Here is a 21,800-nt window from a genome sequence, read left to right on the forward strand (position 1 = left end):
GGCGCGGGGGGCGAGCGCGGCGGGCGCGGACCCCGGAGCCGGGCGGGCTGCGAGCCCCTAGCGCCGAGCGGCCGGGGAGCGAGCGCCCAGGGCAGGGACGGGACGTCTGAGCGCGGAGCGGAGGCGAGGCCGAGCGCTAATCCCCAGGCTCTCGGGGGAATAGGTGATTATCTTTCATTGAGAAACCAATTAGAGCTGCCCGGCCTCCCCCGGGACCCCCGCCCCCGGGCGCTCCGTGAGAACCCCGCGCGCGCCGCCCGCCGAGAGCCGGGTGGACCAGACAGCCGGCCGTCACCCCATCGCCCAGCGAGCGCTCCCACACGCTATATGGTACCAAAGGGAAGGGGCGGGGTGGGGGGAGCTCGATGCCACTCGGTCCTCGAAATAGCAACAATCACCATGTGATCTGGCAGATGACGCAGCGCTTGTAACCGGAGCCTAAAGACTTTGTGGGGTGTGTGTGTGTGTGTGTGTGTGTGTGTGTGTGCGCGCGCGAGAGGGTGAGAGGGTTCATGAACACCGCGCCGCCTTCACCCGGCAGCTGCCTTAATTCACCTTGCTTTTCACCGTCCGCTTCTCTTCTGCTCTGGATCAGGTAGGGAGGCGGGGGAGGGGGAAGGGGTGCGGGCGCGCGTGTTTCTCTTACTGGGAAGCCCTGGGGCTTTGACCCCCCACTAATAATGGCAAGGCGTTCGCAGTTCCAACTTTTTTTCAGCCGAAAATTGTGCTGGAAATCGTCAGCTGTTGGAAGGAAAGTTGAATGAATATGCACGAAGTAATGAGCCAAACGCTTGGCGGGATGAGGGGCAGGCCCTTCTACTGTGCACTTCTCGGAGCCTGGATTTTATTTCACGCGCTACAATTAAAATGTGTGTACATCCAGCATCCGAATGGAATCGCAGCATCGTCTTCCGTGGCCGTGAAGCGGCATCCGCCCCTGCCGCAGGGCTGGCACGCGGGACCAGGGCCGGGCTGAGGGAAATTGAAACCGAAATTGCATCTGTAACCTGTATTTCTCCCTCACCTGCCTTTCCATCCCCTCACCTTATGCTAAATGGATTCTTCTTCCTGTTTGAGCCTGAGTATGTGCTAATGCCTAAAATTTCTTTTTCTTATGTATGTGTGTGTCCCAGAGAGCATATTTCATAACGTAAATCACTGTTTAAGGGTTTATCTGCCACGGGAGGAGTTGATCAGGTAATGATCAACAGATTAGTAAATGTGTTTTTAAAGGAAAAAAAAAAATACACGCAGACCAAGATACCAGAGGACTCTGCAATCTCAGCTTAAAGAAAGATCAGTGTATAATCAGTGGCTACTTATTAAAAACGAAAATCTTTCTACCTTGTCTGAAACTACTAACTCATATACTTTGGTTTGTAAACAAATCCTGAAATATATTTTATTCTAGGGATTTACTATTGACTGTTAGTTTTGCTCATCTGATTATTTTCAATCAAACACCTTTCAAACCACAGCTGAATTCTTAGTCACACCAGATGCCAATCTGCTTCTCATCTTTGAGAAGGAGTTGTAAGTCCTGTTGGTGTGGTCGCTTCTATCTATGACCAACTTAAACTTCCCGAATCCTTTTAGGAACGCTCACAAGTGATATTTTAAAAATAACACATTAGTAAACTTTATCACATTCAAAACTAGCAGAGGCTCAACCTTATGAAACAGATACAGTTTTAAAATGATTCCTGGACAGGTTTTTTTCAAGTTTTGCATGATCTTTTGTACATTTTTTAACATTATTTATTTTTGAGAGACAGAGTGCCAGCGGGGGAGGGGCAGAGAGAAAGGGAGACGCAGAATCCAAAGCAGGCTCCAGGCCCCAAGCTGTCAGCGCAGAGCCTGACACGGGGCTCGAACCCACGGACCGCGACACCATGACCTGAGCCTAAGTCAGACGCCTAACCTACTGAGCCACCCAGGTGCCCCTCAACTTTTATATTATCTTAAATGCAGATACTCAAATGTTTCTCCTGCTTATTTAAAAAAAAAAAAAAAAAAAAAAGCATGGGGTGCTTGGGTGGCTCAGTCAGTTAGGCGTCCGACTTCGGCTCAGGTCACGATCTCGCGGTCAGTGGGTTCGAGCCCCGCGTGGGGCTCTGTGCTGACAGCTCAGAGCCTGGAGCCTGTTTCAGATTCTGTGTCTCCCTCTCTCTCTGACCCTCCCCCGTTCATGCTCTGTCTCTCTCTGTCTCAAAAATAAAATAAAAACGTTAAAAAAATTTTTTTAAAAAACAATATTTAGACCAAGATTTAACATATACACATACACACAGACACACTCCTCAAAACCCTAAATTCATCCCTAAGTTCCAAAATTAATCTTATTTTTTCATACGTCAGTTTTAACTTAAGCGATGTTGACATTAAATCTTGTCCATTGGCTTAATAAATATTTAATTTAGAGCACAAAGAACACTTGAGAAAAGATAGCCTGGCAGGAGAGTAAACCCTGAATTACGGAAAAAAAAAAAAAAATAGCACTTCATAGCTGAAAACAATTAACCCATCTAACCCAATCACCTAACATTCTAAGAGAAAAAAAAAAAAAAAAGGATGCCTAAAGGTAAGGTCCAAGGTCACGACCTAAGTTAATAAGTTTGGATCCGAAATTCTCAATGCCCACACAGAGTGCTTTCCCTAACAGGCTGCTCCTAGCTCAACACCAGAAAATCTAGAAATTCTATGATTCAGACAACGTGGCGTTCAAAGACGTGGCTTTACCCTGTGTCATTTGCTTTTGACTCTGTAGCAGTAAGTTTCAACTATCAAAGCAAAAGTATTAATGAATCTTAGTTTTAGTTTGTTCCGTTTCCTGTTTTTCTTAAAGGAGAAGGTCGCCATCTAGTGCCCTTGGAGAGATTTGCTAAATAAAAATCAACCACAGTGAAGTGAGGTTATGTCCTTAAATACCCGTAGAGTGTTCTTATGTTCCTTATTTGAGAGAAAGAAAGAAAATACGCTGAATTTTGTATCAGAGTAAAAACATTTTTAAGAATTAAAATTTTAAGAATTTTAAGAATTAAAAATGTACATGGGGCGCCTGGGTGGCTCAGCCACTTCAGTGTCTGACTTTGGCTCAGGTCATGATCTCATGGTTTGTGGGTTGGAGCCCTGCGTTGGGCTCTGTGCTGACAGCTCAGAGCCTGGAACCTGCTTCAGATTCTCTCTCTCTCTCTCTCTCTCTCTGCCCCTTCCCCACTAACGCTCTGTCTCTCTCTGTCTCAAAAATTAACATTAAAACAATTTTAAAACGAAAAAAGAATTAAACATTTACAATCTTTTGGCCACTGAATAATGATTTACATATTATACAGCTTTTTCAATGCCCTTTATGCAACCGATTTTAAGGCTCATAATGACTATAAGGTGGGCACTAGCATTCATTTCCATTTTGTGGATGGAGAAACTGACGCTCAGCCAGATTAGGTAACATAAGCATGGTCACAATGTCCAGATTTGACGTAGCCTGTCTTAATCCCTGAGTGGGATAAACCCCAACCTGAAATGTTTTAAAATGTCCACTTCTCTATGAGCCCAGAGACAAGCAAAAGTAAAAGTTCTCTGATAATGGGAACATGCTAAATTTAAAACCCATTATGAACCCGGATAAATCTCTAAGGCACTGGCTTCTCAGCGATCTATTAACCAAAACTGTTTTCCCTGAGATACTTGGGGATCTACTCTCCATTTCATACCCGAGTTCAAAACAATGTGTTTAAAATATACGTACTTTCAAAATGTTATGGGGTGTGTTGCCTCTCTACCCCCTAGCAACAAGGAACATCTTGCAAAGAACTGGAAGCCTTATAGATAGCTCAGGGGACATTCTTGTCCTTTGCTCCAGGTCGACGTCCCAGGAAGCAATGGGAGTCGATAAAAATTTTTTAAAAACTAAAAGTCAGTCTGCTTTTTATCGTCACTGTATGACACAAGCCGTCCAGAATGTCAGTGGAAAAATACTCCCCTCCCCAAAATATTTCATTGGTCTAACTTCAAGCAGTTGCTGCGTTCACTGCTGAGCGGATGAACCGCTCCCAGAGCCACACCCCTGCAACAACACTGAGCTTTAGTACAGATTATTAGGGTCCGAGGACCCGGAGCAAAGAGAACAGGCACGTGCAGACGGCGGGAGTGAGTCTCCTGAATGGCAGCAGGAGAAAGGTTGGAGAAAATGAAAACAGGGCCAGAGGTCCCAGCCTCTGGAATGGTTGGCATGGGTAGGGTGGGGGTGGGGACTGAATCCCAACACCTTATATCCAAACGCTCCTCTTGGTTACAAAACGACAGTAGTTGCAGAAAACTGCTTACAATGCATTTCCCATCCAGGGATGCAACTAGCGAATGGAGCCTAAAGATGTGTATTTATGTCTCAACTCTTATCACTTCCCGAGCTGTGTGCTCTCGGGCAAGTCCCGAAACCTCATGGGGACGTGCTTCGCCCATTTGCAGAATGGTAGCACCTTTGTACCTTCGAGGATTCTGTAGAATTCTGCCTTCCCGGTGACTCACATTTTGAAATTATCAGTCCGTTCGTACAGAACGACATGCATCCATCAACTTCAGCAGAGTTTAAAATTTTTTTTTTCAACGTTTATTTATTTTGGGGACAGAGAGAGACAGAGCATGAACGGGGGAGGGGCAGAGAGAGAGGGAGACACAGAATCGGAAACAGGCTCCAGGCTCCGAGCCATCAGCCCAGAGCCCGACGCGGGGCTCGAACTCCCGGACCGCGAGATCGTGACCTGGCTGAAGTCGGACGCTTAACCGACTGCGCCACCCAGGCGCCCCGAGTTTAAAATTTTTGACAAGAAAGAGTTAAAGCAGAGTCTAGATGGTCCTTTAAAGATTACAGTGTGCTTTGTGATTAACAGAAGCTTGGAGCATTTTCTGTTAATTGTACATCATACTAGACGTGGCTTCGACGTTAGTGCCTAAACCACGTACTGGTGACCACGAGTGTGGTCACACTTTAGGCAACATAAAGGCGTGAAGTCCTGAAACACCTCCACATCTGCATCGACCATATAGAATGGAAAAGCGGCAAATGAAACGCTGCCTCAGTTAAACCTCAAAATTAGCTTCCGTTTATGGTATTTACTGAATACCATATGTTTGCCCTCCAGGAAAAAATACATAAATGCTTTTGGCCACGTGGTCCTGTGGCTGTACATGGAGCTCTTCCTCATGTTGCCTACAACGGGGAGACCATGGCCATTGGTGATATTTCTGTTATCTCCTCTACAAGGTTTGAGTATTGCAGAAGTCAAATTCTGAGATATATTCAGAACCTTGAAATACGGAATATTACTCCTGGAATATGGACATAGGGAAGGCTATGGGACTTCAGGCACATAATTATATCTCCCTGAGCCTCAGTTTTCCCAACTACGGATGGGTATGAAGGTCTCTTGCGCCTGGACTTATAAGGCTCAAATGAAGCCAGATGAAAACCAGATGCTTATCACTTAAATATGACCCTATATAAATAAGTAGAAATGAAAGGGTAATGCTCCCCCCCCCCACCCCCACCTGGATTCTTGAAAGGAAAGTCCCCCAGCAGGGGGCAGAGCAGACAGGTTCCGTGATGGTGGTGCGGTGGTAATATTTATACTACATTCAGCCTAGTCATCAGTTGCGGTGACAATTGAAAGACAGCCCCCAAGATACCTACGCTTGGTGAATCTGCACCCTCCCCCAGTTATTCAAACACAACGACTCAAGGTATTGCTCTGAAAGGATTTTACAGCTGTGGTTAAGGTCCTGTGTCAGTTGATTTTAAGATAAGATCATCTGGTGATGTTAAGATAAAATCAATCAGGTGAGCCTTTAAAAGGGATTGGGCTCCTCCCGGAGACAGGGTTTCCAAGCCTGAGAAGGTTTTGATGCAAGAGGGAGTCTGCATTGCTGCCTTTGAAGACAGAAGGACCATGGGGGGCGGGGGGGGGGGCGCCTGGGTGGCTCAGCCGGTTAGGCATCTGACTCCAGCTCAGGTCGTGATCTCACGGTTCATGGGTTCAAGCCCCATGTCAGGCTCTCTGCTGACAGCTCAGAGCCTGGATCCTGCTTCGGATTCTGGGTCTCCCTCTCTCTCTGCCCCTCCCCTACTCATGCTCTATCTCTCAAAAATAAATAAATATTTTTTTTTTTTTTTTAAAAAGGACTATAAGGAAGGCAGGTGGAAATCTAGGTGCTGAGAGTGAGCGTGACCACGGACACACAACCAGCAAGGAAATGGGGACCTCAGTCTTACCGTGGCAGAAAACAGTCCTGTCCCAGCCATGACAGCTTGGAAGATGACCCTGAGGCCCAGAAGAGAGTGTAGGCTAGTTGGCATGTTGGCCTCAGCCTTACGAGACCTTGAGCAGGGAATCCAGCCAAGCCACGCCCAGACTTCTCACCTCCAGAACAGTAAGATAAGAGGTGAGTGTTGCTTTAAGTCTCTGAGATCATGGTGCTTCCTGAGACAACAAGATAAAACTAATGAATTCGGCTATCATTAAAAACATCCACTAAAAAGGCCAGAAATATTTTACCACTCTTAAAAGCCCGACTTTACAAGAGTCATTTTTAGTGAAACCACTTTAGTACGTTTCAGATAGATACTCGGGGACAGAGAAAGTTGTCAGAACTTATAAACCGCTTGAAACACACGGATGACAGTGTGAATAGCGTTGTGAGTAGGACAGACTCTGAGCCTTAGCTGTCTCCTCTGTGAAACGCTAGTAACTATGTCATAGTATCTTGTGTTCTTGACCATTTGTTTTGGCTCTGGGAATACATTTAAATAATCTTGGATTCTTATTAATTGGCTATTTCCATAGCCATCCATGGAAATTAAGGGCCCCTGCATCATACCGCCTTCCAGGTTCATGTAGTAATCAAATATTTGAGAAGAGGGGACAGGAAAGAGTACAAATCCCTTGAGTTTAGCTTTTTATTTGATTTAGTTTGATTCTTTGGTTTTTTAAAATGACAGAGACTGACCGATCTTCTTCCAACATTTTTTTTTTAAGTTTTTAATTTATTTTTATTTTCAGAGAGACAGAGCGAGCAAGCAGGGAAGGGGCAGAGAGAGACAGAGAATCCCAAGCAACCTCTGCACTGTCTGCAAGGAGCCCGATGTGGGGCTCGATCTCACTATACCGTGAGATCATGACCTGAGCCGAAACCAGGAGTCAGACACTTAACCGACGGAGCCACCCAGGGGCCCCTACTTCAAGCATGTTTTACAGAAAGTGTTCTGAAAGTCAGAAAATAGATATACACGATATAGAATTCAGAAAACACAAAAGGATGTTGGGGTGCCCCAGCCACCCTGACCCCCTGTATGGTGACACCCATTCGTGATTGCCATTCTCTCGTGTATGCCTCACTATTGTATTCTCATGTAAGTAAGCATAGCTATACATAAATACCTATTTTTACACACATTTGACACCGAAGTGTTAATATCTGCTCTGTATGTTAGCTTATTGCCTAGCTTAGTGCTATAATTTCCCGACTTTGAGAACACTAGGAGACGTTGTCCCATTGTGTGACAAAATCCTGGGTGACAGGAGTTCCTCCAGTAACTTCAGGGAGTGTGCCCTTCCTTCGTGCAGACATTATTTATACTTCTTCTTAACCTCAAAGATATTGGGCATCTTTATTTATTAAATATTCTTACTGAAAACTTCACAATGGTCTGATGCTTTCAGAGAACAAGGCAGGCATTCTTACCTACATACATCTTTAAAGGATGTGATAAAATTAGCACCTGCTCTTTGTTGATGGAGACCCGCATCTGGGCTCATCCCAGGTTGTTCCGAATTAATGATCCTCATGTACAAAAAAGCAAAGAAGCCATCACTAGGGATAAGGAGCACTGTGTTTTGACAGCCTCTGAGCCTTTATAAATAACACGTTTTGGTTTTTTTTTTGGTTTTGTTTTTGGTGTTTTTTTTGGTCTCCAATCAAAACTGCATAGTTAGCTGAAGAGAATTCATTTACTAGTTCTGGTCCCATGAGGACACATTTATTTGGAAATTATTTTCTCAACCTATGTGGTCATTTATTATAAAAATATAATTTGTTTTTATACCTGGGGGGAAAAATAGTTGCATGGAACCTACTGTATTCCGGGACATATTCAAACTCTCATATTTACAGCTGACACTCCCCAGAGCCGTGTTCGTTAGATCTTCTCCACCCGTGCTGCAGAGGACAACAATTTAGAAGGCCTAGCGAAAGCGGGAGAGTGCAAGAAACAGCTCCAAAGCCTCCCAGATTAATCTGAAGTAATGGCTTTAGTTACAATGAAACAACTTTGCATTGAAAGATGCTTTGGCTGAGCGGATGTCTGCCCCTCCCCGCAGGGTGGCTTTTCAGCACCCATCGTTCGCAGGGAGCAGAGAGGTGGCAGGAAGACAGAGGATATTGAACTAAGAAGACACGATACCCACAGCCCTTCATTCAAGACTTCATCCGCTAAAGGGAGATCACTTTACAGAGTGCAGGCGGGCAGACATTACTCAGACTGTGGCTAAAATCATCAGCAAGAAACCCTGCCAGGAATGCCTCAGTGTAACATGAGGTGGTGCTGGAGTGTGTGCGTGCGTGTGTGTGTGTGTGTGTGTGTGTGTATTTCAGTCACGGCCCTTTTCTTCTAAATCATCTTCTCTAGCTGGGGTCGGTCAGTAAACGCAAGCTCTTCCTTAAAAACTGCCTCCACTCAGGACATTTGGATAGTTCCACGTTAAGAGCAGGCATGGAGTGATGTTAAGAACAGACGGGAAATGCCACAAGTTGTTGGGGATCAGCCTCCAGTGTGTTGTCATCAATCAGGAGTGTCCACTCCCTCCCCTCCACAGCCAAACCGATTTACCTTTGGCACAAATGTCAAGTTAGCATTCTAGGAAAGGCACGGGAGAAAGGCCATTGACGTCAGGCATCATTTTATTAAGAGACGAACCATGACTCCTGCATTGTTCCTTTGAAAGGGAAACAAACCAAAAAAGCAATGCCTGCATTTACCTGAACGGATGTACTTGGCTTCATTCATTCAAGTATTTTTGCTCACTTTTCTGCAGGTCCCAGGCATGCCGCTGGATGACTGGGGACACACAGAGACAAGTAGGACATAGTGTCCACCCTCCAGAAACGGACGAACGTGTGGGAGCAGCCGAGGGGTGGACACACATACGTAAATGACTATCGCAAAGCTGTAGTGAAAAATGAGGTTATCCCGGTGCAAAGGAAGGGGCGGGGGAAACACTGGATCCTTGAGTGTGTGTGAATGTGAGTGTGAGAGAGAGGCAGAGACGTAGTGCCCACCAGAGAGCAAGAATCACCACATCACCGATTGATACGTGCCCACTTTGTTGAAACCGAAGGATTAACTTGGTAAACAAATGAACGAGGTAGTTGAATTTCCGGTGTGGGAGGCAGAAAGCCACACGCTTCCTGGAAAGTCTACGTGGAGAGACAAGGGCCGTGTGGAGGCCCCTCCAAGGACTGTGAATTTTATCCTAGGAGGCACTGAGGATTTAATAAAATGCCATAACCAGGGAAATTGTACGGTAAGTGACATATGGAAAGTTCCAAAGTGATATTTGAAAACAACCAACTATATGCGTAGCACCCATAAAGTGATACTACAGTGTCCCCGCGGGATTTTATGTTCGTTCAATTCTGCAAAGACTGCTTTTTCCTTGTGAGTGTGCAAATCCATTCACCAGGAAAATTGGGTTAAGATAATCAGATTACAGAAATACCGTTCCCGGACAGAGCGACCCTTGTGGTTCTGAACACGTGTGTTTGTTTAACAGCTCACACCATACATTCGAGCTATCGTTCTATTTGTGGGAGAACGGAGTCCATTTATCGCTTAGAAAAATTAAATCATGTTCCCAATAAAGACAAAATTAATAAGTAGCAAAATTAATATACAGGGTAGTAGGAAATGCTTATTAGCTTGTAGCATGCGAGAGGGCAGTTTTTCAGATTCTACTACTCAGGGGGCTGTGTGTGTTGGAAAGTAGGAAAAAGGGGGGGTGGCTATCAGCATGAGCAAGGAGAAAACATTTTATCGATGCGTCATCTTTAACAGTAAAAACTGATGATGCTATACTCAGAAAATGAAGAGGAGTGTGTTTGGGGCGCCTGGGCGGCTCGGTGCGTTGAGTGTCCTACTTTGGCTCAGGTTATGATCTCATAGTTCACGGGTTCGAGCCCCACGTCAGGCTCTTGGCTGTCAGCACAGAGCCCACTTTGGATCCTGTCTCCCTCTCTCTTTCTGCCCCTCCCCCATTTGTGCACGTGTGTGTGTGTGTGTGTGTGTGTGTGTGCTCTCTCTCTCAAAAATAAAAAAAAGAGTAGTGTGATTAATCAAAATTCCCTGAATACTATGCTATATCTCACCAGATAGACTTATCTGTACATTCAATGCAATTCCAACAATTTTCAGGGTAAAAGTTGATGAGTTGATCTTAAAATTCATATGAAACAAATATTTCAAGATTTAAAATAACCAAAACACAACAAAAACTATGGTCCTGGACTGTCAACCCTCAAGTGTACTGTAAGGCTATAATAATTAAACCAATGTGATCATTTCCTTTTTAAAAATGGGCCAAGGAAAACACATAGTTTAGAAGCCAATCCTCATCTATGTGGAAATGTAATTTATTATAAAAGTAGCATTTCAAATTATTGGAGAACTAATGTTCACAAATCAGAAGAAAATTTATGTAATACAGATTTTAAATATATTGTATATGTTTATTCAAATATAACATATGTATATGATGTTTTCCCCACTTTTCAATATGCTGAAATATACATAACATAAAGTTTACTGTGTAACCATTTCTCAATGTATAGCTTGGTGACATTAAGTCCACTCACGTTGTTGTGCGAAAATCCCACCATCCCTCTCTACTACTTTTCCATAACTGAAACTCTGTCCCCATTATACAGTAGCTGACTTCTCCCCTCCCCCAGCCCCTGGGAACCCCCATCCTCCTCTTTCTGTATATATGCCTTTGACTTCTCTGGGTACGTCGTTTAAGAGCAATTCTACAGTATTTGTCCTGTGACTGGCTTATTTCACTTTGCGTAGTGTCCTCAAGGTTCCATGCCGTAGCATGTATCACAACTTTCCTCCTTAAGGCTGAATCATATTCCATTGTGTGTATATAATCACATTTTGTTTATGCATGCATCTGTTGATGGATACTCAGGTGGCTTCTCTCTTTTGGCTCTTGTAAGACCACTGTGCTTATTGGTGCACAAATATGTATTTGAGTCTCTGCTTTCAATTCTTTGGGGTACAGAACCAGCAGAGAACTTAGTGGGTGATATAGTCATCCTCTGTTTCATCACAGAGAATGTTTTGTAAACATATAAAACAGAGCTGGGATCCATAACATGCAAGGACTCCCTAAAGGTCAATAGAAATACCGAAATTCCAACACAAAATGACAAAAACAAAGACATTCATCTTTGCTAATGAAATTCACTTTTGCCTATCAAATTGGCCCAACTTAAGAGATTGGTAATACTCCTTCATGTCAATGTTGTCCTAAGTGGGCTCTCCTAAATACAAGTAGGTGCGTAAGTTGTTCATCTTTTGTGGCAAGCAATTTAACGGTAGCCACCAAAATCGTAAGAATACATTTGCTTTTACTCAGCCGTCCTACCTGTAAAAATTAAGCTTATAACATGATTCATGTTTATATACAAAGATTGCTGGTGGGAGGGACGGGTAGTGAGAAGAGCCCCTGGGTGGCTCAGTCAGTTGAGCATCCGACTTTGCTTTCGGCTCAGGTCATGATCTGGAGGTTCGTGGGTTCCAGCCCCGAGTCTGACAGTGCAGAGCCTGCTTGGGATTCTCTCTCTGTCCCTCTCTCTCTGCCCCTCCCACACTCATGCTCACTCTCTCTCTGTCTCAAAGTAAATAAACTTTAAAAAAAATTAACATTTTTTATTTTTGCTGTTTGTGAAAGAGAAAAAATTTAACCTAAAGAATTAAGTAATTGGTGATACAGTCACATTATGAAATGCTACATAGCTATCAAGAAAGAAAGAAGTAGACATGTAGGAAGATCTCCAAAATGTGGTAGAAGTGAAAAAAAAAAAAAAAGAAAACAAGCAAAAAATGTGATTTCATTTATGTGACCATTTTAATGTTATATTAAAACACATGCATATGTATTCTTTTAATGTTTATTTTTGAGAGAGAGAGAGAGCACGAGCAGGGGAGGGGCAGAGGCGGAGACACAGAATCAGAAGCAGGCTCTAGGCTCTGAGCTGTCAGCACAGAGCCCAATACAGGGCTCAACCTGAGACATGCTCCTGAGGGCACGAACCAGGAGACCATGACCTGAGAGGAATGCTCAACGGACTGAGCCACCCAGGCCCCCTTAGATCAGTTGTTACCAGCTGTTACCTTGGGGGAGGGGGGAGGGGGACCACGGGACCACGGGAGGGAGGAGGGAAGGAGAACTGTCGTGTTTTACCAGGTATACGTTGTTGGAACTCTTTAGGATGAGAGTGTGCCCATGTGTGCGGTGCATTCACAAGGTGATTAAGGACTGCTCAAATTGTACCATCTGATGAATTGGGACAGGTACACGCGCCCATAAAACTGTCGCCTCAATTAAGGTAACAGATCATAGCTAATCTTCCCAAATTATGGCACTTCCGTTTTGAAATATGCAAATATGAAGAAAATGACCGAGCCTGACTGATAAACACTATCCAGAAAGGGCTGGAAAGCCCTCCTTCCCTTGGCCTTCCCCTTACCTCAGACTACTCACCCACCGGCATGAGTAGGAATGAGCAGGCAACCCTGTCACTGATGCAACCATCCATCCTAAGATATGCCCTTCAGGCTTTAGCTTCAGAGCTGCGGGTCTGCACTATCTCCCTGGGCTTCTTGTGTATGGCTGCCCTCGAGAGGATAAAATAAATGGATGGGAAGCATAGCATCTTACAGTGTAATGGATTTCAGAAATAACCTAATTTAATCCCCTGCATGGCGCGCGCACACACACGCGCCCCTTCTAAAATATCCCCAAGAGGGGCGCCTGGGTGGCGCAGTCGGTTAAGCGTCCGACTTCAGCCAGGTCACGATCTCGCGGTCCGTGAGTTCGAGCCCCGCGTCGGGCTCTGGGCTGATGGCTCAGAGCCTGGAGACTGTTTCCGATTCTGTGTCTCCCTCTCTCTCTCTCTGCCCCTCCCCTGTTCATGCTCTGTCTCTCTCTGTCCCAAAAATAAATAAACATTGAAAAAAAAAATTTTTTTTTAAAAAAATATCCCCAAGAGACAGCCATCTACACCAATGGCTATATATGCACATAAATTGTTTAAGACATTAGAACGAGTGCAACACACATAGTCCATAAATCAGCCCTTTATCAACATCAGCACCACTGACATTTGGGGCTAGATAATTCTTTGCTGCGGGGACTGCCCTGTGCTTTGTAGGATGGTTTGCGACATCTCCAGCCTCTACGCGCTAGATGCCAGTAGTACCCCTCACCCCGGCTTGTAACAACCAAAAGTGCCTCCAGATTTGACCGTGGCACCAGCCGCGATCCACTGTGTAAGTGGCTGCTAACGTTAATCATCAAAGTGAATTCTCGCGTGAAACATTTCAAAGCTTTATCCATGTTTTTTATGTTATGTTTTTTATGCATCCGATTTCAGTAAGCCCATGGGGAGAGTAGACCAGTAGTTCGTGTCATATTGCCACACTAATTTAAGGGGCTTCACCGTGAAACAGAGTTAGGTATAAAACCCAAAGAAGGTATAAAACCCCGAAAAAAGAAGCCAGCGCAATGCTCCTTCCCTTCTCTGCTCTCTTGTCTCACACATTCTTCAGGAACTCAACTGGAGACCACCAGTCCTCATGCCGGGCCTTATTCTTTCTTTGATGTCAAGTGAATTCTAAGAGAGCAGAGAAACCACAGAATTAATGAGTCATCCGCACTGCGCTTAAATCTAAAAGTTATCATTCAATGACTGGACAGGACAGTTAATATTTTCTCAGACACCATTCAGGAAAAGAGAGAAGAATGTTATCAAGTGAGACATAAACCTGCTTCTCATTTCCTCGAGCTATCTTTTTGAAGATTCTTTTTTTTTTCCACAGGATTTCCAGTACTGTTCTTTTCTCATCGTGTGATATGTGTGAGTGACGTGGAAGTGATATACATCCAATACGTAGAACTTAACCTTCCTCCCTCAGATGAAGCCTTTTACTCTAAATCAAAACAAATGATAAATTACATACACAGAGATTTGGTAGAGACACCTTTTTGTCATCAGTGAAGAAATACGAGGTACAGGCCATCCAACAATTTTGTGTTTGGGTAATTTAGCCTCAGAGTTAATGACATAACTCAATGGATAGTGCTGGAAAAGTTTTGATTATTTAGTAGTAAGAACAATTATAAGACTTCTCTGCAAACTGGAGTTTAGATTGCATTTGAAATTAGTTCCAGTCAAAGCAAAATAGAGAATCAATTAGAGAGATGCCCTCAATGGGAAATTTAATATGTCAGCGCGTTCTTAGTTTTATAGCTATACGTGGTCTAACGTTCCAAAAAAGAAAGTAATGATTGAACATGAGAGGCTATTAATATTTAATATTAACACAAGGTTCATATACATGTGGGATACTGTAGAAGGCTCCAGACTCCGTCTCTTGGATATACTTTAAACTAATATATCCTTATGGCTCACCAAATGGTATTCCCAAATAACAATGTTATTCCCAAATGTTATTCCCAATGTGGTGACATTGGGCAAGTTCTACAATCTCTCCAAGTTTCAATTTCCTCACATGTAAAATAGGGGTACTAGTAATACCTTTATCATTTGGTGATTATGAAAACATGTTTAAGTTTATTTGTTTATTTTGAGAGAGAGAGAGAGCACGAATGGGGTAGGGGCAGAGAGAGAAGAAGAGAGGATTCCAAGCAAGTTCTGCACTGACAGTGCAGAGCCTGATGTGGGGCTCATTCTCAAAAACCATGAGATCATGACCTGAGCTGAAATCAAGAGTCAGGCACCCCTGAAATGAAGTATTTATTAGTGATAGCATTAAGAACCATAGTTCAGCACAGTATTTAATTTAAATAATATTAAATGTCTCCACCTAATTTCTAAGTAGAACCATTACATTATGGTAAACCTTTCTGAAAAGTTACGTGAATATAAGCGTATCGTTTTATTACCATATGCTATCGTTTTGAAATTGTGTCTCTGTGGTACCTTATTTGCAAAACTCTCCACAATAACTGCTTTCCCATATCTATGCCTTTGGAAAACTCCCTTTCCCAATGACTGTGAGCTTAACCATTCTATTTGCTTGGGCCACTTTGGCCAAATGCAACACAAGCTGAGACTTGAAAAGTACCCATACACTGAGACTTGCCTTCTTGTTGCCCTTGGGAACACGGTGACCACTACCACGAGAATGAGCCCAGCCTAACCCACTGGATGATACATGGGACATGACCCAGTGGCCTCCACTATCCCTACTGACAGCCAGCCCACTGCCAGATGTGTGAGATCGGCAGCCCCTGGTTGATGACAAACGTGAGTGAGCCCAGACAGAATAACCAGGAAGACACTCATCCCAACCGAGCTGAGCCTAAACTGTTGACGCATAGAATCGTGAACAAATAAAAGGGCTGTTGGTTCCAAGTCATCAATTTTGGAGTGGTTTGTTACATAGCAAAAGCTAACTGATACAGTCCCCATAGGCGACATTAAGAAATAAAAAATCATAATTCAGAATGTAGCTAATACTCTACATTTACAGTCCTCAGGAAAAATACCAACTTGCTAATAAAATACTGACAACAGCATCAATTCAACCAATAAGCCGAAACCCATCCCATTTGGTTTCATACTTAGTTATTTATAAACAATGGGTGTTGGTATAATGCAGAAGGGTAGGATCCTTGTCTCCACAGAACAATAACAGCAGAAAAGGTTAACATTCCATGTGCTCACTGCAATCAAATGAACAATGGCAAATTTCAGTGTTGTGTTTCGAGATCCCGAGACCGTCTGTAGTTTTGATGGGGTGGGAAGAACACGGATGCCCTATGTTCACCAGCCTTGCCCTTACATCGTCTAGATGTACACTTGGGAACGTGTGTGCCCATACAAGGTATTCATTATTCACTCTGCGTTGCCTGTCTCTCTTCAGAGCTCTACGTTGAGACGTGATTTTTTCACTTCCTGGCACCGTCTTAAACAATTCTGGCTCAGGTTACGAAGCTGCCGAAGAAACACAGGGTATCATTTGCCTCACGGAAAGGAGACTTTGTTTTAAAAGTACAGCCAAGGATGATCTGGAGTCAGCATCCCGGCTCTCCCTTCTCTCACCCCACCAATCTATCTCTACCAGAACGGGCGGGCAGGCCACTGCAGAAAGCAATGGTAGCTGTCACACAAAGTAACGGCCGGGAAGAAGGTTCATGCCAAAGCCCACTGGTTTCCGTAGGTTTGCTCAAGCCACGCTGCCTGAGGGCTGTTTGCACACTTGACAGACGGCCAGGGCCAAGACAAGAAAGCCAGTGAGAGAGAAAATGGAAGAAACGCAAAATGAAACGTGAACCGCATGCTCCTTCCCTATCTTTGGGGACCTTGGCTTGCAGTGTCTGTTCTAACCACCCAGGATTCTTTTCGTTCTATCGCTACTGCTCTTTCCATTATCATGATCACTATCTATGTCCAGTCCCCTAGAATAGAAGCATCTTGAATGAAGGTACCTAGTATGAAACTTTCCCCATGTTTCCCATAGTTTGAAATAATCCCCTTGGTGATAGCTTTTATGGTAATTACCGAGTCTTTGCTATGTGCCAGATAGCACGGCACTTGACACAAATTAGCTCATTATCACAGATCAGTGGAACAGGATAGAGAGCCCAGAAATAAACCCGTGCTTACATGGTCAATTAACCTACAACAAAGGGGGCAAGAATAGCCAATGGGGAAAAGACTGTCTCTTCAACCAATGGTGCCGGGAGAACTGGACAGCAACATGCAAAAGAATGAAACTGGGTCACTTTCTTACACCGTACACAAAAGTCAACTCAACGTGGATGAAAGACCTAAACATGAGACCAGAAATCGTAGAGCTCCTAGAAGAAAATATAGACGATAATCTCTTCGACATTGGCCACGGACACAGTTTTCTAGATAGGTCTCCTCAGGCAAGGGAAATGAAAGCAAAATGAAACTATTGGGGCTACACCCAAATAAAAAGCTTTTGCACAGTAAAGGAAACCATCACCAAAACAAAAAAGGCAACCTATTGAACGGGAGAAAAAATTCACAAATGATCTATCTGATAAGTATTAATATACGAAATATATTAAAAAGGCATACAACTCAACACTAAAATAAAACCCAATTAAAAAATGGGCAGAGAACCTAAACAGACATTTTTTCCAAAGAAAATGTACAGATGACAAATAGAGATATGAAAAGATACTCAGTCAACATCACTCATCATCGGGGAAATACATATCAAAACCACCATGAGATAGCATCCCCCACCTGTCAGAATGGCTGGAATCAAAAAAGAAACAACAGGTGTTGGCGAGGGTGTGGAGAAAATGGAACCTTTGTGCACTTTTGGTGGGAATGCAAACTGGTGCAGCCACTGTGGAAAACAGTGAGGAAGTTCATCAGAAAATTAAAAATAGAAATACGATACGATGCAGTAATTTCACTACTGGATATTTACCCAAAGAAAACGAAAACACAAATTCAAAAAGATATACGCACCCCCATGTTTATTGCGGCATTATTTACAACAGTCAAGATATGGAAGTGACCCAACAGTCCATCTATAGACAGATGGATAAAGAAGATGTGGCAAATACTCACAATGGAATATTACTCAGTCATAAAAGAGAATGAGACCTTACCATTTGCATCAACATGGATGGCCCTGGAGGGTATTATGTTAAGTGAAATAAGTCAGAGAAAAGACAAATCCCATATAATTTCACTTCCAAGTGGAATCTAAAAAACAAATGAACAAACTAACAAAAAGCAAAACCAGACCTATAAACACAGAGAACAACATGATGGTTGCCAGAGAGAAGCGAGTGGGGGGTGGAAGAAACGCGTGAAGGGGAGAGGGCGATACAGGCTTCCAGTCATGGAAGGAACAAGTCACGGGAATGAAAGGCACAGCACAGGGAATATAGTCAATGGTAGTGTAACAGTGCTGTGTGATGACAGATGGCAGCTGCACTTGTGGTGAGCATAGCATAGAGTTGTCCAATCACGATGTCGTTCACCTGAAACTGATGTGACATTATATCAGCTATACTTCAACAGGAAAGAAAGAAGGAAGGAAGGAAGGGAGGGAGGGAGGGAGGGAGGAAGGAAAGAAAGAAAGAAAGAAAGAAAGAAAGAAAGAAAGAAAGAAAGAAAAGAAAAAGAAGAAAGAAAGAAAGAAAGAAAAGGAAAAGAAGAAAGGAAAGAAAGAGAAAGAAAGAAACCAAGAGAAAGGAAAGGAAAAGAAAGAAGTAAAGAAAGAGAAAGAGAAAGAATGAAAGAAAAAGGAAAGGAAAAGAAAGAAAAAGAAACAAAGAAGGAAAGAAAGAAAAAGAAAGGAACAGAAAGAAAAAGAAAGAAGGAAGGAAGGAAGGAAGGAAGGAAGGAAGGAAGGAAAGGGAGAGGAAGAAAGAAAAATTAACTCATTACTGTAGGCCTTGTAATAATTCTAAGGTAGGTAAAATTCCCATTTCACAAATGTGGGAACTTCTGTCAAAGAGGCAGGATACTTTGCCCAAGGTTACCCCCTAACTAGGTTACAGAGCCAGTTCTGGGGTCCCGATCTTTGTGACTGCAACGGTGACGAGCTTATCCACTATGCCTCACCACCCCCAGCGCCCAAACGCAGCCCTTCCTTGTGTGCACGATATGGTAGCCAGAGCCACGGGTTCAGATAACAAATCTCCAGGTCAACAATTTTAGGATGGCAATCCTGAGCAATTCCTCCACTTCCATGGGCCTCGGTTTCCTCGCCAGTAACACAGTTTACATTCAGAGTCCTGGAGAGATACGGGTGACATACGAGATATAATCAGAGGGCTTCACAAATGGTTTATTCATGCAGGTGACACGTAAGCTGAGAAGAAACCACCAGGGATGGTGAAGGACAGGGTCCCAGCCTGTCCAAGGCAACACCACGAAGAAGGGGCCGCGAATGATCCCTCTCCCACCCTGCCTCCCAATGGCCAAACCCATACTAACCAGAAGGAAAGGGGGTCCTACCGGAGTGGTCATCATGGGCCACCGGCTGGGGGCAGACAACAGGTGCAGCAGGGCAGAGGGCGAGAGTGCGGGACCCAACGGAAGATACCAGGTCCCACATCGGGGTAACGGTATCACTTGCAGAGTTATCACGAAGATTAAACAAGCTAATGTACATAACACACTAGAAATAGTGTCTAGCACTCAAAAACTATTAGCTATTATCATTTTTTAATATGTATGTATTTGGGGGCGAGGGCAAGGAGGGGAGGGGCAGAGAGAGGGGAACTGAGGATCTGAAGCGGGCTCTGCGCACGGAGCCCGATTTGGAGCTCGAACTCACGAACTGCGAGACAATGACCCGAGCCCAAGTCGAATGTTCCACTGACTGCACCACCCAGGTGCCCCTATTATTATTTTAACGCATTCATTTATTTATCCAATAACCGTCTATTGAGAACTTACTAGCTCGAGTGCCGGGAAAATGAACGGTGCCCCAGGGAACCCTGCCATCCAGCCATGCTCACAAGAGGTGAACACGGAGGGGCGCCTGGGTGGCTCCGTCGGTTAAGTGTCCAACTTCAGCTCAGGTCAGGATCTCGCGGTTTGTGGGTTCGAGCCCCCCGTCGGGCTCTGTGCTGACAGCTGGGAGCCCGGAGCCTGCTTTGGATTCTGTGTCTCCCTCTCTTTCTGCCCCTTCCCCTGCTCACTCTCTGTCTCTCTGTCTCTCAAAAATGAATAAACATTAAAAAAAAAAAAAAGCCAAGAAGTAAGCAAACCAAGGCAAATCCCTCGGAGTTTTACCATCACAGCCTGTTAATAAAAACAAATGTACACAACATTGTTTGAGGTGCCGAACACTGTCATTACTAACATCACAGTCACAGCTATCATTCCCTGGGCTGTGGGCTCAGTGAGACGTAGGCATCACATATAGTCTTTTCTATTCCCATATGGACCAGATATCATATTTCCATCTCACAGATGAAGGAACTACAAATCACGAGAGACATAAGGTACAGCACGTCTTACCTGTACAGTAAGGTTTTGAACCTACATCATGTTTGTAACCACCGCAGAGCAAATAATTCTGCTGAAAACAATTTGGGCAAAATATCACTTTTACTGAACTAAGGTCCATAAACCCCGAATTAAATTTTTTTTTCATGTGCTAGTAGTTTTAAAAATAGTCTTCATTCCTCGATGCTGCTAAGAACAGCTCAGGAAAGCAAATGACAACCAAACAGGACTCAAATTAGCGAGATAAATAAGCAAATAAATAGCATTTGAGGGAGACTGGGGAGAATTATGACCCAAGAAGAGAAGGTTCAGGGGCACCTGGATGGCTCAGTCGGTTAAGCATCTGACTCTTGGCTTTAGCTCAGGTCGTGATCTCCTGGTTCATGAGTTTGAGCCCCACGTCAGGCTCTGCACTCACAGCACAGAGTCTGCTTGGGATTCTCTATCTCTCTCTCTTCCCCTCCTCTGCTGGTATCTTCTCTCTCTCTCTCTCTCTCTCTCTCTCTCTCTCTCTCAAGGTAAATACATAAATTTTAAAAATGCATTAAGAAGAAGAAGAAGAGAAAGTTCCCCTTAATGCAAGCGTTGACATGAGGACGCTTTCTATCTGGCCACAAAAGTTCAGGTATACTCTCGTCTCCTAGAGGAGAGCGAACCTTCCCTGGGCTGCACTGAGTAGACATGCAAACAATTGTCATAAGTGAATAAACAAAGAAAGACCTCAGTGAATGAGCGATCCTTCTTAAACCTTTGGAAACAAAAAGCAAAAAAGAATACTTGCACAGTCTTTAATGTGAAGAAGCACCCATAAAATGTGTGTTGATGTGATTTGAGTCATGGCAGGGAAGGTAGCAGATTAGTCTGCGATCTCCCTGTGTCCCACCCTTTCTCCCCCTCCAGATGATCTCAGACAGACCTCCTGGGTCCTTGGGTTTCAGGCAGACTAGTTCCCCTAAGCACAAAATGTTTCCTTACCTGCCGACACCCTCACTCGCGGTGCTGAACGACCCAAGTCAAGCTGTATAATGCTGACCGTGTCCTTAGAAAAAGTTCACGTCGAGGCTGTTTTATCCACTAGGCACGACAGTGTCACAGAGGCTATGAATTTTTCAGGAGCTAACCATGTGTGAGAAAATGTGGTGGCTTTCCCTATCAAAGGAAAAGCAAGTAGAATGTGCCGTTGTACCACATGGTGTCCGTTTCATTTATTATTAAGTTTAATGGCTTTATACTGTTGCATTTACGGAGGTATCGCTAGATGGAAAAAGACAGAGAAAAAGAAGTAATACCCGTTAATAAACTACAAGGGACAATAATAGATGATCACCCTTTTGTGATCCCCAGTGTAATAATTTAGGCAAGGATAAATAACAAGTACTGGATGGAAAATACACTTTCACAAGGACAGCCCTGGGGCGCCCATCCTTACCAAGCGGTCAGGCTTAGGCTCGGACACAGGTTTGGTCTGACTTGAGTCTGCTCCCCAGTGT

At 44.0% G+C, this 21,800-nt stretch overlaps 1 long non-coding RNA gene across 1 annotated transcript; it reads left to right on the top strand.

The window, feature by feature from the left end:
* The first annotated feature begins 6 nt into the window (after positions 1 to 6).
* On the top strand, positions 7 to 10,238 carry LOC121016556 (uncharacterized). Its single transcript, XR_005784353.1, has 3 exons — positions 7 to 595; positions 6,177 to 6,438; positions 9,087 to 10,238. It is a non-coding gene; the product is annotated as an uncharacterized LOC121016556 (long non-coding RNA).
* The last annotated feature ends 11,562 nt before the right edge of the window (positions 10,239 to 21,800 follow it).

Source organism: Herpailurus yagouaroundi, unplaced genomic scaffold (genome assembly GCF_014898765.1).
Source record: "Herpailurus yagouaroundi ecotype Mexico unplaced genomic scaffold, PumYag 211, whole genome shotgun sequence".
In the NCBI taxonomy this organism is placed as follows: Eukaryota; Metazoa; Chordata; class Mammalia; order Carnivora; family Felidae; genus Herpailurus; species Herpailurus yagouaroundi.